The following is a 20,006-nucleotide window of genomic DNA, read 5'->3' on the forward strand; positions in this document are numbered from 1 at the left end:
GGTATTTTCAAGGGTTGTCTGCACAACTCACCCCTCTTTTTCATGAGCAAATCTAAGGAATGGTAAACTTAAGTTACAAACCACCAATTCAAGCAATTTCATTGCATGATGGCTTGTGACTTAAGATGTGCAAGCTTAATAAATGCAAAACAAGACACAAGCCTCCTCCCTTTCATGAATGATCAAGGGAAGAAGTAGACCTTGGAGACTTGGATCATTTCATCACTAGCAAGTATGAAAAGGTCCAAGTTTCCATAAGTTCAATTAACGTCCAATTAAACACAACCAATTATTATCTCGCTCACTTTTAATTTCCAAGTTTTAGTTACTTATTTTAACTTACCAACCATTCTTTAATCCAATTAAGTCCATTGGGTGAGTTAAAGTCCTTTAATAGAAAGAGGGTTCAAAAACACAAGTTGCTTTGGGTATGAGAGAGGCATTATATCGTTGGTAATGAACCCTCTAAGGGATTAAATCATTAAGTATGAAACCTCAATTTCATACTTAGGCAAACAAGTGACTTGAAAACCACTTTCAAAGTGAAATTAAAAGCCAAGAAAGAAGAGAGGTTATAGAGATGATTAGTGCTGAAATTAAGTGAGAAAAGCCTAAAAACAATGTAATCAACTCAAACAAGTGGTGTCTAAAGGGCTAAAACACCAAGTTTATGAGAACTATTACATTAGAAGCATGCAAAACAAGACTCAAATGACTTAATCAACCAAAAACAGAGTTAAAACTATCCAAATCAGAGGATAAAACATGCTGGAATTAAGCTAAAACAAGCTAGAAAAATAAGCTAACACATAGCACCAAATAGGCTAGCAAACAAGACACAAGGAGGGGAGGCTAACCCCTCCAAATTTGGATTTCAAAACATGATTTTCACCACTGAAAATACTCTAAAATTTAGTGTTTAAAGGCCCAAAAAAAGATGGTTTGAAAGTGGGAAACAAAGGTGAAAAGGCCTTACCAACAAGGAATAAAGAAGGGCGAACCACCCCTTAACCTTAAATGGCTTAAAACACCAATTCCAGCCCATAAAAACAGAGTTTTTTATAGCCCAAAAACAGCTCAAAATAGTGGGAAAAAATAGAAAAACAAGTATGCAAAGCAAGCTAATAAAGAATATATTATACATCTTGAAGAGAAGAGTAACTAAAAGCAACAAACCAAGCAAGTACACCCTCTGTCACACCTCAAACTTGCCCCTAAAAGTTTGGGCATGACTGACCAAATAATGGGCCTCAAAACCAAATAATCAAACAGCATGAATACCTTATATAATACCGGGGCCTGAACAGAAGCAATTAATAATCTAAAATGGCATCCATTGAGAAGTGTTTAAATGCCAGGATCACAAAACACTTCATTACATAACCCAACATATAACGTAGCATATACGTAAATGACAACGACATACATACCTATACAATTCCAACCCCATAACTGGGGTTATAACCAAAACATTCAAGGGTGACAAGTTATACATGCTTATCGACATTTGACAAAAGTACTAGTGACCCAACGTTATGTGCCATGAAAGGAACTCTACAAAAATAAATTGGCTTTATTTAATTGATTGGACACAGCAGGGTCGACAAAAGAGCTGCTAGCGCTGGACTAAGACTGTCCTCCAAGCTAATTACCTACATAGATATACATAACATAGAGTGAGCAAGGCTCAGTGAATAATAGCATGTAAGCAATTCGTATGAATAAACAAAAATCACACCGTATGTAAATATATAATTCACATGCTTGACCTTGTTCTGTATTCATTCCCAAAGCGGCCTTGGGCCCAATATCATACAAAACGACTTTAGGCCCACATATCAATAACTGTTTGGAACATTGGAGGGTAGGTAGAACATCGACATGTACACCACCTCTCTCGGCCTTAGGCCATGAGTCGTAATTAATTCAAATCATATTAGGGTCGATGAGACATCTGCATGTCACCACCTCCCTCTGCCCTAGGCTGCCAACAAGAAGTAACTTATATTCGAACGGCCTCGGGCCCATCAATAACAGAACAGAACGACCTCGGGTCCGTAAGAATACCAATGCTCAATATTACACACAAATTTTCCAATTGTTCACCATATCGAGACACAACCCATTCATGAGTAACAATATGCTAACGATAATTATCAGAAGTAAGTGAAATATATCACTACACTACTATTACTCACAGTGCTGTGGAGGAGCAATATTCCCTTCCTGTATGTGACCTACACACAACATGCAACTTATAAATCAGTTACTTTTCTTTAGTCTTTTCCTTTTACTCAATGTCTGATTCGTTTAACTTTCATTTAATTACAAGCATTTTAAAAGCTTCAAATACACATTTCAATAATTCCAAAGAGTCTAATAGGAGAAAAGAAACACACATAATTTTTCCTCCTGGGCCACACATGCGGAAGTCCTCCACCGCACGTACGAAACTGTGGGCCGCACGTGTGGGAGTCCTCCTCCACACGTGCATTTATTTCAGAACCTCAAATTTGTACTCCCCTGTTTTCCGCACGTGCAGTTGTTAGCCCCACACGTGCGGTGGTGTTTCCCGCATGTGCGGCCATGATCCCCACACGTGCGGTCGTAACCCCTGTTTTGAGTAATCCGAACCAAGACAAACATCCAACTAGGTCAACACATCATAAGGTACAAAATAGAGGAATTTGATGCAATATTATGATACAACATCACACTAACATGAATCACAAGTTTAATTAGGTCTTCATTCTCTTCAAATTCATATACATAACCCAATTCCTTTAAATTTCTAGCTTTATTTGTCTAAGCAAACATATATTTAACCATCTAGTTGCATAAGTGAGTTCCAACATGCAAAATTAAAGGATAAGATGCAATTCTCCTCCATATAGCTCAAAATAATTCCAAAATAACCTAAAACAAGAAGTATTCTTCCAATTAACCAATTACCATACACTTGGCTTTAATTATAAACCCTAGTTTTCATGAATGTAAAGAAATTCCAACTCAAATCAATTAGCGAGGTTATTTTTGGTGGGTTATTCCTACCTTGTACTCAAATCTCTACAACTCTTCTCAATTCCTTTAATCTTCTCCTTGTTGAAACCTCTTCTCCTTTCTCTTCCTCTCTAGCACTCTCTCCTTCTCAGGAGATATTTCTTTTGTGATATAAAAAGTGACCAAGTTAAGAGTTTAAGAGGGTTATTTAAGGGTTAACCACAAATTAATCAATTTAATGATTACGAATCAAATTTTTACAAAAATTCATATTATGATCTGAAAATTGTGTTCATCACAATTATAAAGTCAATTTCGGGATATAGCGCTTGTAAGGCTTCCAATTACTAATCCAAACGTCATAACTATAACAAATTTTTCACACAATTGACAGATATACATTCATAGTCATATAATTCACACAATTAAACTTAATTTTACATGGACTTCCACGTTGAGCATATAATTACACATATAATAATAGACTGAAAGCATACCAAAAGCATATAATTCACGCATTCTCGGGATGCATGACGCGTGGCCCTGGGCGTGTTGTATCTCAAGACGCGTGAAACGCGACCCCAAGCGGTTTTTGTTCTTTAGTTTCTCAGGACGTATGAAACACGTCCCCGAGTAATTTTTGTTTCTCAATTTTTCAGGATGCGTGAAACGCATCCTTGTGCACTGTTTTCTTCGTCTCATGTTTTGGCATGGTCAGAGTAATTTGTTTGAAGTTGCTCATTCATATGTTATTATTTCGTTATCTTGCTTATTGTCTTGTTATCGCCTATTGCTTCATCTTGCATGATCATAAGTTTTCAAAATAGTTGGCTTTGCATAGCATGTTAGTCCAACTTTCAAAGTTGCATTGAACATATCATTTGCATCTTGCCCTAGAACTACGTTGGTTTGATTCCTTGCAAAGGGATACGTAGGCATCCTGCGGACGCAACCATTCATTTTCTATCTTGATTGTTTGTCCAAGTCTCATGACCTTGTCAAAATGGGTCGTCTCCGAGCTTTGACATTCACTCACGTCATTTCATGACTCCGAGTTCTGTCAAAGAGGGGCAACAGTAGACACCCCATTTTTTACGGCCCTTACGACTTGGACACCATTGCATGCACACCCGATAATGAGTTTATGTGCTTGTCAAGTGCTCAAAGTCTTCAGCAGGATGCCATAGCTTTGAGCCCTTCAAACCCTGCACCCTTGTTGCCTCATTCTTGGACCAAGCCTTAGTTCTTCAAGCCTGTAACCCTTGGTGGCCTGCCTACCTCATTTTTGGGCTGCCGGCCATCACTTTTTGGTTGTTGACCACTGATGTGGCCTGTCAGCCACCAGTGATGGCCAGTCGGCCACCAGTTTCTTTTGTAGATATTTTGTGACAGTTGTGCCAGCTGTTTGCACAGATGCATGCATCTGCCCCTACGTATAGGGCTGGATGTTCTTGAAGGGAATTCATGCTTTCAAAATAGGAGACCTCCCTCTCATGTTTTAAGGTTGGAAACATTTTAGAACAAAAATTTTCCTCTCTCTATACAACTCTCTCTCTCTCTCTCTCTCTCTCTCTCTCTCTCTCTCTCTCTCTCTCTCTCTAGTAAATCCCTACACTTTTGCCTACAAATCCTTAACCTTTGCCTATACACCCTTAATCACATCTCTCCATACTTGAGCTGAGGTATCCTAGAGCCTTGTTGGAACTCTTGAGAGTGTTGTTTTCTTAGTTTGGTTGCTTGGAGTTGATTTCCTCTTCAAAAGGTATAAGGCTTTGTCTATTAGCTTGTTTTCTCTACTCTTTTTCTTGCATTTTTCCAAGTGTTTTTGGGCTATAAAACTTCGGTATTTTTGACTGTTGATGTTGGCCGAAAGGTACCACATTGAGGCCACTTAAGTTACATTTTTAGTCTTTCAATTTTATTTATTTGGTGGAGATGATGTGTTTCGTGCACTTATACAGATTTGGTAGGAAATATGAAAATTCAATCAAAAAGGGCGCGAAAGTAGATTCTCCGTGCGAGAAGTGAAGAATTCAAGCCAGCTAGACTACCGCACGTGCGGCCCACCACTGCTAGTGCAGCCCATATGGGCGCTCAAACGGCCTACCTAGGGACGCGTGCACGGAATTTTTGGTCTGTTTTGCTGAGAATAAAAGATAGAAAAATAGCCAAAATTAGGGTTTAAAAAATTGATTCAGAGAAAATGGAGGCTAGGGTTCTGAAGAGGTGATTATTCTGCCAAAGCTTGAAAGACACTTCCATGGGGGTTTCTTCCTCATCTTCTTCCTATTTCCACTCCTCAATGAGTGGCTAGTCGTCTTTTCTAGGGTTTTGATGAAACCCTAGCCATGTAATAGGATTTTTCATTAGCTTTAATTGTGAATTGGTTTGAATGGATGTATGGATGATTTAGAAGTTTTTAATATTTGTTTTTTTCATCTCTTCAAGCATTTTACTCTCTGTGATTGTTTAATGCTTTCCATACATTAGTTTTCTTTGTGTTTGTATTCAAAGTACGAGACAAGTCATGCTATGAGAGACGGGTCATATTACTACCATAGTTAGAGCAAACGAGTCATACTACTCGGGATGATTCATGCCTGTATGTTGAATGCGATAACCCTCTTGATCAATATTTCAAACTTGTAATTGTGAAATATTGGGTAGTTCAAACCGAATTGCAATTGTTAGCCAATGTTAAGTCTCATTCATGTGGTTAGTGGTGAACTCTCTGCCCTAGGATTTTTCCCAAAAAATTAATATCTCAAACCCTAATTTTAATTGTCAGTATAATTCCTCAATTTCATTTAATTGCAGTTTAGTTATAAAATCAATCATATCTTTTTAATCAAAATTAATTTAGGAATTTTGCGATTGAATTAATCTAATTTCACATTTGTCCCTGTGGATCGATACCTGGACTTGCCATTATTCTAATAGAATTTGGTATAGTTTAGTGATTTATTTTTGGTGTGTGTAACGACCAACCAAATTTTGGCGCCGTTGCCAGGGACCTCTGGTGAAATTAGTTAATTTAAAGTTACATTCTTATTTTAATTTTTAGTTTAGGATTTATGCTTTTGTGTTGCTAAGTGTGTAGAGCGTTTGAAATTGGAACTATCACCGAAGTGCAAACGGAGCTCAACCGAGCTTTAAAAAAAAAAAAAAAACCGCAGCACTAAAGTGCCTAAACAGAAGCAAACACTCGCAAGCAAAGCACCAAAGTGCTAAAAAGAAAGGCAAAAGCTCAATTTGAGGTTGGAGACAACGTCTACACGTCAAGCACCCGCAAAACGAGTAAAGCATTTTCGTTAAACCGCTGTGAGTATTTCTCCCTTCGGTATTTTGTTTTCGTAACTTAGTGCACAGAGTCAGAACTTTGTGTGTGTGTGTGTAGGTAGTGTTGCACGGGCGCCTTTTTTGTCACCCTAAATTGTGGAGTTTGGACCTTGAACTAGAAAGGACTCTTAGGAGACTTAGGGCCTCTGCCCGTGTTCCTAGGCTTGAATATTCATATTCATACATTGAGCCATTAGAGATGGCAAATCTAGATGTCCCGAATGTGCCTAACCGGACCCTTAAGGATTATTTCACACCCACTGCATATACATCACCATCATGCATCCAATTACCCAACACCACTACTGCTCATTATGAGATTAAGTCCAGAACCATATAAATGCTCCTATCATTCCATGGACTAACTCATGATGATTCTTAAAAACATTTGAATGAATTTCTGGAAATTTGCTCGATAGTGAGGATCCAGAATTTCGCAAATGAGGCCTTAATGTTACGATTGTTTCCATTCTCATTAAAGGATAAAGCCAAACACTGGCTAAATTCCTTACCTGCTAATTCAATCATATCTTGGGACCAATTACAGCAACAGTTCTTGAGAAGTACTTTCCCATAGGTAAAACCAACCAACTTAGGCGAGCCATCACAAACTTTGCTCAAATGGATGGCGAGCAATTCCATGAGACGTGGGAAAGATGTCGAGACCTTCTCCAACAGTGTCCCCACCACCAAGTGCCTGATTGGCAACTTGTTCAAACATTTTATTATGGCTTAACTGAGTCGCACCACCAAATGGTGGACTCATCCTGTGGTTGGACATTCATGTCCAAAAATGATGCCGAGGCATGGCAATTGTTTGAGAACCTAAGTGATAATTCCCTTCACCATGCCTCCGCAGCCCGGCAAGTCCGGCAACCAGTAGTTGGTGCCCCGAAAAGAGGGGGCATTTATGAGGTCGGGCAAAACCTAGAGTGAGCCCAACAAGTAGAGGCAATGTCCCACAAAATGGACCAATTATTAGCTTAGGGACATGCCCCTACCCAGCAAGATCAGCCTCAATTTCATGAGGCATGTGTTATTTGTGCGAGCCCTACTCATGACTTGAGTGAGTGCCCTTCGGCATCACAATTTCCGGAGTTAGTCCAAGAGCATGTGAATGCGGCTCAAGGATTCTCCAACCCGGGTAATGACCCATACTCCAATACATATAATCCGGGATAGAGAAATCACCCCAATTTCTCATGGAGACCTCCTTCACAAGGCACTTCTTACAATCCTCCACCACCAAGACAGAATTTTAATAATTTTGCCAACCAATCCTCTTATCGACCGCCGTAACCTTATCGACCCCCACAACCGTACCGGTAACCACAACCCCCGCCTGTTCCTCAGGGCAACTCTGCCTTTGAGACTCAGGTGTTGGAAGTTCTCACAGAACTTCAGGGGTTAGCACCGGTAGTTCACTCCCATACTTACTCTCTTGCCAAGCTAGAGGCCCAATTGGGTCAACTGGCTAACAACATGAATCGGAGAGAGGGAGGAAAATTACCAAGTCAAACTGTGGCCAACCCTAAGGGACAATACGGGGCAGAGAGTTCAGGTTGGAATGGAAAGCACCATGTGCAGGTGCAAGCAGTGATTACTTTGAAAAGTGGGAGGGACTTAGAGCCTTAGTCAGTTGCATCTTATGCAACTAGAGCTAAGAAGGATGACCACGGTGGTACACCCAATGAGAGCAAGGGTGAGGGGGAAACACTTAAGAGGGATGACTTAGTCCTTAACACTTCACATGAGCCCAAGGCACCCTTTCCCCAACGCCTTGATACACCGTCCCCTTTTAATAAGAAGGTGGCATCTATGGAAGCAATGATGGAGGTCTTTAAATAGGTAAAAATCAACCTCCGCCTGTTGGAGGCGATTAAGTAAGTACCCTCCTATGCCAAATTTCTAAAGGACCTTTGTACGCAAAAGCGTAAATCTAGGACATACGTGTCCCAAAAGGTCCTACTCACGGAGCAAGTAAGCTCCATCTTGTTGAATGACACACCTCCTAAGCTTAAGGACCTGGGTGCCCCAACCATTTGTAGACCGCCCGAACTCACTCCGCTCGCCCCCCTTTCGGAGAGGGCGCAAATTGTGTTCTAGCTACTACAGTTCGGACTCCTATCACGGTTCTGAATCTAATCCCACAAAGTGCAATGTAAGACTGATAAATCACCAAAGAGTCCAAATCCGACAAATCGTTTTGGAAAATTGATTTTAATCAAAAAGCACCAAACATGGATTGCTTTGCCAGATTTCAGAGCCGCCACCTAAATATTTTATTTTGGTAAATTTAGGAAACCCTGACTCGTGCCTAAGGCCACGTGTCCATCATCACCAAAGTTGCCTCGGCTCGGGAACTTGGGTACGAGAGGGGAAGGTCCTGAAATGAGCACCCCCGCTCGCCCGATCAAAGATCAGCCTCTACTAACATGATATGTTGTTTTGAAAACAGATGTGTTCTTATTCCGGTTATTAATCTGGAATTACTATGTGATGTGCACAGCATACAAGTATAGACTAAATCACTCAATTTGGAACAAAACATCTCATGTTTGTTTTTCGAAAATGGTTTGAAGATGCTACTCGCAAGTAGGCTAAAACGCGGATTTGCCACCCTCAAGTGGGCTTAAAACATGATTTGCCACAAACAAGTGGACTTAAAATGCACATTTTGACGAATTGTTCCAATTCAAGCAATGAAGCCTTCATCCACGGGTATTCATGGAGTTAATCACTTAAGCACATAGCCTCATGGCAAGCATGCTATCATGGCAGTCACTTACATACATGCAAGGATGCTAAAGCATAAACACTTACAGTGTACTCCGAGCCAAAACAACAACTAGTTAGAAATCAATGCATGATCCTAACTATGTTAAGTGCCTAATGCAACACATGCAAAATGCAACTAAATGGGCCCGACTATCTAAGATGGCATATGAATGCGACATTTGATACATGTATTCAAAGAAGGGTATTGAAATACAATGCGGCTTGAATGATGCGCCGAGCCCAGTGCATGCAAGACAAATGAATGATGCAAACATGCAAAGCATAAGGTATGCTAATTGAAATATGCCCCAAACTAACCATCAAAAGCGGATAAGTAAAAGGAAGAAAGACGTGGGGTTGGAAGACATTCACACACACACGCACACTTATTACAACATTTGCCCTCTCGACGAAGGGTTTGAATAAAATGAAAGCTAACTAGCTACACTAATTAAGCTAACTATTACAAACCAACTAATTAACTAGCTATTCTAGCTAATTAATTATTACAAACCAAATTGAATAACCAGCTAATCTAAGCTAATTAGAATATTACAAAGCACTAAGCTAAATTAATTACAGCATAGGTAATTAACTACAACTAGCTAACAGAAGCGATAAATGGCCTCGCGGGCGAGGGAGATATGCATGCTCGGTTGCGTCCTCCCGGAAATCCACCGCCTTGCCTCAAGACGTCTCTGTTTGCACTCTTTTGAATCTTTGAAAATTACACTGATTTCCAAATTGCTTCTTTCTGATCTCAAGGACACCTTGAGGGTTGAAATTCCTCCTGTTACTGCAACGGAGCACAGACAGAGGAAAGACAATGTATTTGCAAGGAAATGTATGCATTTCCACACTCCTTACCATATCTCAAGCTCAAAGGAGTATAACACTTGACTCTCGAGCCAACAACCAAGCATTTTCAATGCATGGTGGCCAAAGGATCAAGCTTGCACAAAACTCAATGAATGCACACATAAGACTCGAAAGGCCTCCACTCTATCATGCACAATCAAGGGCGTAGGCGACTGAGAAATGTGACACGTTTCATCACTATGAGTATGAAACGTCCCACATTTCTCGTGTTTGGATTAACGTCCAATCTAAACACATGCAATACAAACAACATGCTTATCTTGGCCATGTTTTACTTGATTCATTTTGTTTACACATTTTAGATTACCAATTAGTCCCTTAATCGGTTAAGTCCAAAAGTGAGAGTCCTCTAGTTTTGAAAGAGTGAATTAGTGGGATGCAATGGCATATATTTCAGCACTGAAATGACATGCTAAAGACGCTAAATCATGCAAGACATGCATGTAAGACATGTTAAAAGCCAAAAACACTAAGGCTAGTGAAGAGCATCACACAAGAGGCATGCAATATCAAGCACAAATGGTCAAACCAGCTATGGACAGACCTAAAACATGCCAAAATAGAGGCCGAAACATGCTGAAATGATAGCCCAAAAAATTAGACAAACATGCATGCAAGTTGGCTCACAAGCGAAGCATGAGGCCCAAACCTCAAACACAACAAAAGGGCGATAAATGCAAGAATATAGTAGAGGTATATGGTCTGAAATAACATGCCAAATGATGCTATGTCATACAAAAAGCTCAAATATGACATGCTAGAGGTCTCAAAGTGCAAGGCTAGCAAAGCCAAATACACTATAGCTATGCAAAGCCAAGCATTCATGACCAAAACCACTCAAATCAGACCTAAAGCATGCTAAAACATAGCCAAAAATGTACTGGAGTAGAGCATACACATGCTAGATCAATAGGCTGAAACACCGAATACACTAGGCTAGTGAACAAAATTGTACTACAAGTGCAAGGAGCATGCAAGAGGCAACCAAACCAACCCAAAATAGAGTTATGACATGGAAAATAATGGCTAAAAACATGCTTGAACTAAGCAAATTCAAGGCACAAAGACATGCTACTTTGCAAGGTTACAAGTAGGATTACACTACAAGTACAAGAAGCATGCAAGAGGTGACCAAGACAACCAAAAACAGAGTTATGGCAAGTCTGAAAAGTCACAAAAATGAACCTAAACAAAGTCACTAAGAAGTAGAAACACATGCTCTTTTGATGGGCTATCAACACATGCAAACAAGAGAAGAGGAAGGGAGACCACCCCCACCCATTTGGGACCTCAAAACTACCTTTCCACTATTGAAATTCCTCTGAGTTTCAGTGGTAAGAAGACCAAAAAGAGATGATCCCAAAGCTTTGAAAGGTGGCTCAAAAGGCTTTACAAGTTAAAGAGCAAAAGGAGAGACAACCCCCTAACACCAAAGGGACTTAAACTACCATTTTTAGAACTGAAAAATAGAGTTTTTTCAGTTCAAAACCACCCCAAAAACAGCCCCAAAGTAGTGTAAAAAGATGGCCAAGCAAGCATGCAAAATAAGCTAAAAGGTAGAGAGTTCTTACCCTTGATGCACAGCAGCAAAACAGGTATAAATCTAGCTTAAACCACCTTTAGGAGCTCCAAATAAGCCTCAAAGAATCTCAGCTCCAAGGTGAGGATGTTTGATTAAGGGTCTCTTTGCAAAAGTTTAGAGAATTCTAACTTTAAGGCTCAAAACAAGAAGAGAGAGAGGCTCAGATTTTGCTTACAAAACCTTGTAGAGAGAGAGGTCCCAAACTTGCTAACCTCTTGCAATATATGAGATATGGCTCAATATATAGCAATATATGAGCATTTGGTCGAAATATCTAAGCTAGAAATATCTGGAGCACTTGGAAGACAGCTGGAGCAAAATATCTACCAATTCTGGGCTTTCTAGGCACAAGTGGTCGACCGACCACCTCAACTGGCCAGTCGTCCACCTTTTCTAGTCAACAAGGATCATTTTTGGTCGGCATATGGTAGGCATGCTCCATTTGTGGTCAGCACACTCCCTTAGTGGTCGGCAGCAAAAACTAGTCCCAGTCTCCGACTTCAACCAGGCATAATTCCTTCATCTGGACTCCTTTTCAGGTCATTCTTGTGTCCAAATTGAATCCCCAGAAGTAATCTTTCCAATGGTAGCAGCCCTGTATTAAAATTTCAAGTGTGATAAGAGATATCTCTCTTTTAGTGAAGACTGCTCAGTTTCGGTCCAACCAGATTGATGCCTAACTTCCAACAACCATATCTCCCCCATCCGGACTCGGCTTTAGGAGATTCTTGAGTGAAAAATGAAGCCCTGGAAGTCTTCTTTCCAACAGTGGTGGCCTTATAGCTGAAATCTAAGTGTACAAATGGATAGGTCCGATTTAGCGAGGGCCGCTCGACTCTCTCTTAACGGCTCATGCCCATCTTCTTCCCCAACTTGGTTTCTTCCGTCTTCTCCTCTTTTTTTCAACTCCAAACCCCTGAACAAGGTGTTTTGAAATATTTTTCAAAGATTTCATCTCTCTTTCATTCATTTCTACTTTGTCCTTGCTCGATTTATCGAAAAGCGCAACATTTAACGAAATGTGAGCGTCGGAACATCGTAGGAACTTTATTTCAAAAAAATTTTGAAAGAGAGGGCCTTAAGGTCTAAAAACCATTCAAAATAGTTTTGGTCCAAAAAAAGAGTGTGAGGTTTGGATTTGACGCTCTCCTTGCCAAAGAAATCGACCATTTGCATAGCATAGCCTGCATCACTAAGTAAGCAATCAGTAGTGCCCAAGTCTTAAGGGTGGTGAAAAATGGGTGTCTACACTATTGCATGCATTATAGGGGACCATTTCATTGATAGGGCCTTGTTAGATTTAGGGGCTAGTGTCAATTTGTTACCGTACTCTGTGTACGAGGAATTTGGGCTTGGCGAGTTGAAGCCCACTACTGTCACTCTTCAGTTGGCTGACCGGTCCCTCAAAGTGACACGTGGCATGATTTAGGATGTGCTAGCGAAGGTCGATAGGTTTTACTTTCCTATTGACTTTTTGGTTTTAGATATGGAACCGGTAGCTAGTTCTAGGAAACAAATCTCAGTGATCTTAGGTTGACCTTTCTTGGCTACGACCAATGCATGCATTAATTGTCGGACTGGGGTTATGGAAGTTTCATTTGGTAACATGCAAGTGAAACTTAATGTTTTCCAAGCATCCCAACAACCTCGTGAGAGAGAGGAATGCTTATTAGTGGATGTTGTGGATGAGATTGTGGAGGAGGCTTTGCCCTCCATTCTTGTAGAGGACCCTCTAGAGGCTTGTCTAGCTCATTTTGGGTTTGAAAATTTTGATATTAATGGATCGGTTGAGGAGGTGAATGCCTTACTTAATGCTTCTTCTACACCGGATTTTCCTTCGTGGAAAGCCCAGTTTGAGTCACTTCCTCCTTTGTCAAGAGAGCCCGTCATACCATCTTTGGTCACACCACCTACACTTGAGTTGAAGCCACTCCCGGCCACACTCAAGTATGCATTTTTAGGGCTTCAGGATACTTTACCAGTCATCATTGCATCTGACTTGACTGCAGAGCAGGAAAATCAGTTAATGAGTGTTCTCGTGGCACATCAGAGTGCTATAGGGTGGTCAGTGGCTGATTTGAAAATGATGTATCCCTCCGTGTGCATGCATTATATACACCTAGAGGAGGACACCAAACCTTCTCGTGAAATACAACGGAGACTTAATCCTAATATGAACAAGGTGGTGAAAAGGGAGATATTGAAATTGTTGGATGCGGGTATTATATACCCCATTTCGGATAGCAAGTGGGTGAGTCCCACACAAGTGGTGCCCAAGAAATCGGGCATCACTGTTGTTGAGAATGAGAGAGGAGAGTTAGTCCCCACATGAACCACTACTGGGTGGCAAGTGTGCATTGATTATAGGAGACTGAATGCCTCGACTAAGAAGGATCATTTTCTCTTACCTTTCATTGACCAGATCCTAGAGCGGTTAGCGAGGCAGGGTTTCTACTGTTTTCTTGATGACTGTTCGGGGTATAATCAAGTCCCGGTGTACCCTGCTGACTAGGAAAAGACCACATTCACATGCCCTTTTGGCACTTTTGCTTATAGGCGTAGGCACTTTTGCTTATAGGCATATGCCCTTTGGGCTATGTAATGTACCGGCGACTTTTCAACGGTGTATGATGGCCATTTTCTCCGATATGGTGGAGAAATTCTTAGAGATTTTCATGGATGATTTTTCGGTGTTTCGACCGTCTTTTGAGGAATGCCTTAGGAACTTGACTAGAGTGTTGGAACGATGTACTGAGGCAAACCTAATCTTGAGTTGGGAAAGGAGCCATTTTATGGTTCGAGAGGGTATAATGTTGGGACACATTGTGTCCTCTCGAGGTATAGAGGTAGACAAGGCTAAGGTTGGCCTCATTGCAGGCCTTCCTCTACCCAATTCCGTGCTTCAAATTAGGTCTTTCTTACAGCATGTAGGTTTTTATCGTAGGTTCATCAAAGACTTTAGTAAAATATCACGTCCTTTGTGTAGTTTACTGGTTAAGGACGCACCTTTTATCTTTGATGAGGCATGCTTGAAGGCATTTGAAACACTGAGAATGGCCCTGACCACCGCCCCAATCATGAAATCGCCATATTGGTCACTCCCCTTTGAAATCATGTGTGATGCCTCTGATTATGCTGTCGAGACTATGTTGGGCCAAAGGGTCAATAAGGCACCATTTGTTATATACTATGCTAGTCGCACTCTCTCGGATGCACAATTGAACTATACTACCACCGAGAAAGAGTTGCTAGCTGCGGTCTTTGCCTTAGATAAATTCTGGTCCTATCTCCTAGGTTCCAAGGTCATAGTCTTCACTGATCATGCCGCTTTGCGGTATTTACTATCAAAGAAAAAGACCAAACCTAGGTTAATTAGATGGATTTTGTTGCTTCAGGAATTTGACCTAGAGATCTGAGATAAGAAAGGATCTGAGAATGTGGTGGCGGATCACCTCTCCCAAATCCTCGTTGAGTATACTAGTGACCTTCTTATTTTGCATGATTCGTTTCCAGACGAACAACTCTTTGAGCTGTTACAAGCGAGCCCCCCGTGGTTTGCACATATTGTGAATTACTTGGCCATTGGGCAAATTCCACAAAATTGGTCTAAGCAAGACAAAGACCGATTCTTTTCGCAGGTCAGGTATTACTTTTGGGAGGATCCGGAGTTGTTTAAATATTGCTCCGACCAAGTGATCCGACGATGTGTGCCGGAGAGTAAGGTGCATAGCATTCTTACATTTTGTCATTCTTCTGCATGTGGCGGTCATTTTAGTAGGCATAAAACGGCCACCAAGATTTTACAGAGCGGGTTTAATTGACCCACAATTTTTAAAGATGCCCATCAATTTTGTAGAACTTGGTTGCGCTGTCAGCAAATGGGTTCGATATCTCGGCGTGACATGATGCCAATGTCCCCTATTCTTGTGGTAAAGATATTTGATTTTTGGGGGATTGATTTTATGGGACCTTTCCCGTCGTCATTCGGGTTTGAGTATATTCTCTTGGTAGTTGATTATGTGTCTAAAGTGGGTGGAGGCGATAGCTACCTGAACAAACGATCATACAGTTGTAATCAAATTCTTGCATGAAAACATCTTTAGTCGTTTTGGGTTTCCTAGAGCCATAATAAGTGATCAGGGTACGCATTTTTGTAACCGGTTCTTTGAGTCGGTAGTCAAGAAATACTCTATCACTCATAAAGTTGGCACTCCTTGCCATCCTCAAACTAGTGGCCAAATAGAAGTCTCAAATAGAGAGATAAAGCATATAATAGAGAAAATGGTGAGGCCAGATAGGAAAGATTGGTCACAACGATTGATTAATGCATTATGGGCCTACCGCACTGCTTATAAGACACCATTGGGATGTCACCATATAGGGCGGTGTTTGGCAAAGCTTGCCATCTTCCGGTTGAACTTGAGCATCGAGCATTGTGGGCCATAAAGAAGTTTAACTTCGATATGGCCGCGGCTGGGCTCAACCGAAAATTGCAACTCAATGAGTTGGAGGAAATCCGGAATGATGCTTATGATAGTTCGAGAGTTTTTAAAGCTCGGACTAAAGAATTCCATAACAAGCACATTAATAGAAAATCCTTTGAACCCGGCCAAAAAGTGTGGCTTTTTAATTCAAAATTGAGACTCTTTCCGGGTAAGCTAAGATCAAGATGAGATGGCCCCTTTGTGGTTGTTGAGGCATTTATTCATGGCGCCGTTGAGGTGCAAGATCCAAAGACTGGCCACACCATCAAAGTGAATGGCCAAAGACTGAAGCCATATATAGAGGGAATTGGGAATGGGGATATGATTGAGTCCATTGCTTTGATGGATCCATTTTACTATGATTGATAGATTGATTTCTTTGTCTATTTTCTTTCCCTTCTATTCTATTCTGTTTTTCTTTGCTTGTTGTGCTTTATTTGCGTCTAGGAGACTTTAAATCCTCTAAAGGTGTAAATCCTTTGGTGTTAGTCATGCCCGAACGACATCTGACGGTCTGGTATAGCCACCTAATCGTGTTTGTAGTGAGTTCCTAGGAGACTAACTGAAACGGTGGAAACTAGAGTTCGAATGGCAAAGCCTAGAACACAAAGGTTTGGGATTTCCGAGACTAGAGTCTGGTTTAAATACCCAGGGGTGGGAGATTGCTTCAAAACTATCCCGGCTTGAACTCTGTATGGCAGCCCCATAGGTTGAAGTAGCTTTATGCGCCTCGATTCTGGATACTGAATCAACCTAGTCTGTCACCCTGTTGGAGAATAGGGAAAGTTACAAACACAGTTAGAGAGAAAAGTAGTACCCGTGTTTTTTCACATGAAGATTATACCCTTGTTAGGCATTCTGATATTTTCTAAAGTACTATATTTATTTCGGATGTCAAATGAAGGTAGAAATGGTTTAGCATGATTTGGGTTGTACTTGGTTTTTAATTTTTTTTTCTTTAATCTTTTAAAATTTATATATATATATATATATATATGTGTGTGTGTGTGTGTGTGTGTGTGTGTGTGTTGTACTTGGTTAATTTAAAAAAATAAATAAATAAATAAATAATAAAATAAATATATAAAAATATGTACTTGGTCAAGTTTAAATAAATAATAATAATAATAATAATAAAATATATTAAAAAAATTGTACTTGGTCAAGTTTAAAAAATAAAAAAATAAAAAAAAATAAAAAAAAAAGGATTCTTATACTGCTTAGCCATGTTTGTTCATAGGTGATTTACTTATTTCTTTAGTTGTTTATTTTTTTCTGTTATTTTATTTTATTTGTGTTTATTTAGTTGTAGTATACTAATTTAGCCATGTTTATTTAGTTTGTTCATCTTTTAAAAAAAAAAAAATCTACGTTGGAAGAAGATGAGAGCCGCACATGCGGCCCAATTCGACGCACGTGCAGTCCATGTCAAAAAAAAAAAAAAAAAAAAAAAAAAAAAAAAAAAAACCCTCATACATAAGGGTGTTAATAATAATAATACTTTAGCTTATTTTTATTTGCTATATTTGTTTAGTTTAAATTGTTTCATTAGTAATTCTTATTAGTTTAATTAGTTAGCGGATTGTTGTTATTTTTATTTTTATTCTATTTGTTTAGTTAGTGATTTTATTTTCATTGTTATTCTATGATGTAATTGTTCATTTAATTGTTAAGTAGTTTAGTTTTTATTTTATTTTATTTTTTGAATGTTTATTTTATTATAGTTTATTTTCTTCTCTTCTACCAACTTAGATTGTTTAATTTAATTTAATTTTCTTATTTATTTCATCTTTGTAGTTACACTGTGTGTTTGTAAATAAATAAATACCAATCAATTCGATGGTGTGAGGATGATGCGGTTTTGAGTGATGTATGCATACATGCTATTTTTGATGAGTGCTGATATAATGGTTCCACATTTTTGGTCGTGGTGGTTGAATTATTTTCTGCAGATATGTCTTCATCATCCTGCCGAGCACCCAAATGGCCTCGCAATGCCAACATTGCATTTAGGGATGTGCCAACCGATGCTTGGGCCACCAAACCAGTTGCATGTGACACATCCTTTGATGTGGACTTCTTTCGTCGTCATCAAACCACTGTGTGGAGCATTCAACAACTTGAAGACCGGGGCCTCCTAGGCATCTGCACCGTCACCGAACCAGCATACCCGCGCATTGTGCGACTCTTCTATCAACATATGTACATCAGCGACGAGGCCCTGGGAGCTCTTTGCTCCCTTGTTGACGAAGTGGAGTTAGTAGTCACTCCATCTTCAATTGGCGAGGTCCTCCACTGTTCCATGAACCCTATTAGTGCCGAACAGTTCCTGGTATTCACTCGAGAACTTACTGTCCCAGAATTGGTGACCGAATTTTATGAGGGACGGGAGGATGATGACAATAGGACTAGTATCCGGTGGGCTAATTTACCACGCCGCCTTCTCTTCCTTGATGTGGTACTGAAAAAGAATGTCATTCCTCTTGGCCACAAGCAAGAGCGGCGAGGGGACTTCCTCTGTGCCTTGCATCGATTCGACTTCGGATTTTGGGTGGACATCCCTACTTTGATCTGCAACCAGATGCATCGAGTCTTTAATGAAGTCAAAATACGCAATACCCGGGGTAGTTCTACATGGGCCCTCCCTTTTGCCAATCTCATTACTGCGCTCATAAAAGACCAAGCGACATACCTACTTCAAGCCAATGAGGTTCAGCTTCCGCCGCCCACATTTTATGCTAAAACCCAATGGCGTCAAACCACTGCTCGCCTACCACCTCCACTAGTCCTCCCCGAAGCCCCGACCAATCCTAATGATGCTCCAGTCGAGCCCGCCGCCGCACCAGCGCCAGTGCCACCGCCATTCCGTATGACGAGGGCGCAATATTCGGCTCTTTTGGATAATCAAGCCGCCATTTAGCAATCTATAGTTAATCTCCGGACCGACTACCAGGCTTATCAGGATTATTCACGGGCAGCATTTGATCGGTATCAGCAGTCAGTTGCCTCTCTGTAAACTAATTTCTATGCATATCGGGATTCGAATGGGCAGCAATTTGATCAGTTTGATCAGCGATTTGATCAGTTTGATCGGCGGTTTGATCAGCATGGCACTAGGGTTCATGATGAGGCGTTCGAGACTCAGACACTGATGCATGCCCTATTTGAGCAGCATTTCCCACCACCGCCAAATCCACATCAGTGATTTCTGTATATTTCCTTTATTTTCTTTCCTTATTCATTTTGTTTTGTTTTATTTTCTTTTTCTTTTTCTTTTATACTATTTCAAAAAAAAACAAAAAATTCAAAGTGTGTGTTTGGGTGTCCTTGCCTCACTGGATGTGCCCCCACGCTATCTGGTAAGATCCTTTCTCTCATTTTTCTATCTATTGTATCATTGCTTACATTGAGGACAATGTTATATTCCAGCGGGGGGGTGAGGGTATTTGTAATAATCATTCATGTTTGTACTTGCTGCACTTGATTGCATCATTTCACTTAATGTTTACTTTGTGCCAATATGGTAATGATATGAGCATATGTTAATTGGGGAACATAGTGGGCTTGTATGAAAAGGGTTTATTGGGTAAATACTCACATGTGATGTTTGCACTAGGATAGTTGTTTGTGTTTGTGGTATTAGTACACTTGTCATGAGTATGCCTTAATTCACATGAACACACTATCATAGTGGTGACCTCTTTATTATAATCCCTAGTGTACATCATTGATAATGGCTAAGGTTGCAAAAAAGAATAAATGAGTAGCCAAGATTCTCTAAAAAAAAAAAAAAAAACTTATTTGGGTTCGTAGCCTCTTTAACTCGAGTTATTAAGCCCATAGGGGTGTCTCTACACCTAGTGCCCTAAAACCATCTGGTTTGGGAGTCATTGGCCCAATACTTGCTACATGGGTGAATTAGAAAGCTTAAGGGACCTAGACAT

The 20,006-nt window shown here is 40.3% G+C and overlaps 1 pseudogene; it reads left to right on the forward strand.

The window, feature by feature from the left end:
- Nucleotides 1–14,370: 14,370 nt before the first annotated feature.
- Nucleotides 14,371–18,982, forward strand: LOC145800417 (uncharacterized; annotated as a pseudogene).
- The last annotated feature ends 1,024 nt before the right edge of the window (nucleotides 18,983–20,006 follow it).

Source organism: Camellia sinensis, chromosome 10 (genome assembly GCF_055761805.1).
Source record: "Camellia sinensis isolate YWXY chromosome 10, ASM5576180v1, whole genome shotgun sequence".
Classification (NCBI taxonomy): Eukaryota; Viridiplantae; Streptophyta; class Magnoliopsida; order Ericales; family Theaceae; genus Camellia; species Camellia sinensis.